This window comes from Arachis ipaensis, chromosome B9 (genome assembly GCF_059453495.1).
Source record: "Arachis ipaensis isolate K30076 ecotype BB chromosome B9, ASM5945349v1, whole genome shotgun sequence".
Lineage (NCBI taxonomy): Eukaryota > Viridiplantae > Streptophyta > Magnoliopsida > Fabales > Fabaceae > Arachis > Arachis ipaensis.
Window position 1 is genome coordinate 85,340,753 of NC_142444.1, and position 4,014 is coordinate 85,344,766.

The 4,014-nt window shown below is 33.3% G+C and overlaps 1 non-coding gene across 1 annotated transcript; it reads right to left on the minus strand.

Annotated features, from left to right (window-relative positions):
• Positions 1 to 3,684: 3,684 nt before the first annotated feature.
• On the minus strand, positions 3,685 to 3,792 carry LOC148545301 (small nucleolar RNA R71). The gene has a single exon (XR_015900240.1). It is a non-coding gene; the product is annotated as a small nucleolar RNA R71 (small nucleolar RNA).
• Between the last annotated feature and the right edge of the window lie 222 nt (positions 3,793 to 4,014).

A 4,014-nucleotide genomic window follows, 5' to 3' on the forward strand; every position in this document is an offset into this window, starting at 1 on the left:
AGAAACAGGTTGCAAAGCAGAGTTAAACGCCAGAAACAGGTTACAAACTGGCGTTTAACTCCAAGGAAGACCTCTACACGTGAAAGCTTCAATGCTCAGCCCAAGCACATACCAAGTGGGCCCGGAAGTGGATTTCTGCATCATTTACTTATTTCTGTAACCCTAGTAACTAGTTTAGTATAAATAGAACTTTTTACTATTGTGTTAGAAATCTTTGGATCAGTTCAATATTTTGACCATCTTTAGATCATTGTATGCGTTTAGGAGGCTAGCCTCATGGCCATGCTTGAACCTTCATCACTTATGTATTTTCAACGGTAGAGTTTCTACACACCATAGATTAAGGTGTGGAGCTCTGCTGTTCCTCATGAATTAATGCAAAGTACTATTGTTTTTCTATTCAACTCAAGCCTATTTCTTCTCTAAGATATTCATTTGCAAACAAGAACATGATAAATGTGATGATTATGTGACGCTCATCACCATTCTCACTTATGAACGCGTGCCTGACAAACACTTCTGTTCTACATGAAAGCAAGCTTGAATGCATATCTCTTAGCCTCCTGATCTACGATCAGAGTCTTCGTGGTATAGGCTAGAATTATTGGTGGCCATTCTTGAGATCTGGAAAGTATAAACCTTGTCTGTGGTATTCCGAGTAGGATCTGGGAAGGAATGGCTGTGACGAGCTTCAAACTCGCGAGTGCTGGGCATAGTGACAGACGCAAAAGGATTACTGAATCCTATTCCAGCAGGATCGAGAACCGACAGATGATTAGCCGTGCGGTGACAGTGTATTTTGGACCATTTTCACTGAGAGGACGGGATGTAACCATTGACAACGGTGATGCCCAACATACAGCTTGCCATGGAAAGGAGTATGAAGGATTGGATGAAGACAGTAGGAAAGCAGAGGTTCAGAAGGAACAAAAGCATCTCCATATGCTTATCTAAAATTCTCACCAAAGAATTACATAAGTATTTCTATCCTATTTTATATTTTAATTATATTTTAATTATCAAAACTCTATAACCATTTGAATCCGCCTGACTGAGATTTACAAGGTGACCATAGCTTGCTTCAAACCGACAATCTCTGTAGGATCGACCCTTACTCACGTAAGGTTTATTACTTGGACGACCCAGTGCACTTGCTGGTTAGTTGTGCGAAGTTGTGACAAAGAACTAAGATTATGAACGTGCGTATTAAGTTTTTAGCGCCGTTACCAAGGAATGAACAATCACGATTTTGTGCACCAAGTTTTTGGCGCCGTTGCCGGGGATTGTTCGAGTTTGGACAACTGACGGTTCATCTTGTTGCTCAGATTATGTAATTTTATTTTAATTTTAAGCTTTTTATTTTTATTATTTTTATTTTTATTTTTGAAAAATTTTCAAAAAAAAATAAATTTATAAAAATTAAATTATTCTATATTCTTCAGAATTTTTAAGAATGAATTCTAGAGTTTCATGATGATCTGTTGAAGTCTGGCTAGCTGTAAAGCCATGTCTAAATTCTTTTGGACTGAGGCTTCCTCTTCACATGCTTGAACTATGTATGCTGAAGCTTGGCTGGCCATTGGCCATGTCTAGTGTTTTGGACCGGAGATTTCACTGAAAGCTTGGCTGGCTAGTAAGCCATGTCTCATTCCTGAACCGGAGTTTTAGACTAACATTGCAAGATTTCTGGAATTCCTATTAAAATTTTTGAAATCCTAATTTTTCTTTTTCAAAATAATTTTCAAAAAATCCAAAAATTTTTTTTTAAAATCATAAAACCAAAAATAATTTTGTGTTTCTTGTTTGAGTCTAGTGTCAAATTGTAAGTTTGGTGTCAATTGCATGATTTTAATTTTTCTTTAAAATTTCGAAAACCCATGCATGTGTTCTTCATGATCTTCAAGTTGTTCTTGATAATCTTCTATGTTTGATCTTTGCAATTTTATGTTTTATGTCTTTTCTTGTTTTTCATATGCATTTTCAATTTTTTAGTGTCTTAACATTAAAAATTTCTAAGTTTGGTGTCTTGCATGTGTGTCTTTTCTTAAAAATTTTCAAAAATAAGTTCTTGGTGTTCATCTTGATCTTCAAAGTGTTCTTGTTGTTCATCTTGACATTCAAAGTGTTCTTGCATGCATTGTGGTTTTGATTCATAATTTTCATGTTTTGAGTCTTTTTGGTGTTTTTCTCTCTCTTTATTAAAAATTAAAAAATCAAAAAAATATCTTTCCCTTATTCTCTCATAAATTTTCAAAAATTTGGTTTGATTTAGTCAAAAAGTTTTTAAATTTAATTGTTCTTATGAGTCAAATCAAATTTTTAATTTAAAAATTCTATCTTTTTCAAATCTTTTTCAAAAATAAAATCTTTTTCATTTTTTCTTTCATAATTTCGAAATTTTCAAAATTTATTTTCAAAATTTTTCTTATTTCTATTTCATAATTTCAAAATCTTTACTAACAATTAATGTGATTGATTCAAAACTTTTAAGGATTGTTACTTGCCTATTAAGAAAGGTTCAATCTTTAAATTTTAAAATCATATATTTTTGTTTCTTGTTAGTCAAGTAATCAACTTTAATTTTCAAAATCAAATCTTTTTTTTAATTTCTTTTTCAAATCTTTTTCAAAATAAATTTCAATCACATCTTTTTCAAAATCAATTTCAAAATCTTTTCTAACCTCTTATCTTTTCAAAATTGATTTTCAAATCTTTTTCAAATTAATCCTATCTTTTTGTTTGATTCTTATCTTTTTCAAAACTACCTAACTAATTCTCCCTCTCTAATTTTCGAAAACACTTCCCCAATTTTTCAAAATTCCTTTTTAATTAACTATTTGTTTTTAAATTCTAATTTAATTTAATTTAATTTTTCTTTTTTTAATTTTTCGAATTTTAACTTCAAATTTTAAATTTAAAACAAAAATATTTTTATTTAATTTTCGAATTCTTCCCTCTCTCATCTCCTTCTATTTATTTATTTATCTACTAACACCCTTCTTTCACTCAAAAATTCGAACCCACTCTTCTCCTCTGTGTTCGAATTCTTATCTTTTCCTTCTTCCAATCTTCTCATCTTATACTCATATAAGGAATCTCTATACTGTGACATAGAGGATTCCATATTTTCTTTTCTGTTCTCTTCTTTTTCATATGAACAGGAACAAGGATAAGAACATTCTTGTTGAAGCTGATCCTGAACCTGAAAGGACTCTGAAGAGGAAGCTAAGGGAAGCTAAAACACAACTCTCTGGAGAAAATCTGACAGAAATTTTCGAAAAAGAAGGAGACATGGCCGAACCCAACAACAATGCAAGGAAGATGCTTGGTGACTTCACTGCACCAAATTCCAATTTACATGGAAGAAGCATCTCAATCCCTGCCATTGGAGCAAACAGTTTTGAGCTAAAGCCTCAATTAGTTTCTCTGATTCAACAGAATTGCAAGTTTCATGGACTTCCATCAGAAGATCCTTTTCAGTTCTTAACTGAATTCTTGCAAATCTGTGATACTGTTAAGACCAATGGGGTTGATCCCGAGGTCTATAGGCTTATGCTTTTCCCATTTGCTGTAAGAGACAGAGCTATAATATGGTTGGACTCTCAACCTAAAGATAGCCTGAACTCTTGGGATAAGCTGGTCACGGCTTTCTTAGCCAAGTTCTTTCCTCCTCAAAAGCTTAGCAAGCTTAGAGTGGATGTTCAAACCTTCAAACAGAAAGAAGGTGAATCCCTCTATGAAGCTTGGGAGAGATACAAGCAACTGACTAAAAAATGTCCTTCTGACATGCTTTCAGAATGGACAATCCTGGATATATTCTATGATGGTCTGTCTGAATTATCAAAGATGTCATTGGACCATTCTGCAGGTGGATCCATTCACCTAAAGAAAACGCCTGCAGAAGCTCAGGAACTCATTAACATGGTTGTAAATAACCAGTTCATGTACACTTCTGAAAGGAATCCTGTGAGTAATGGGATGCCTCAGAGGAAGGGAGTTCTTAAAATTGATACT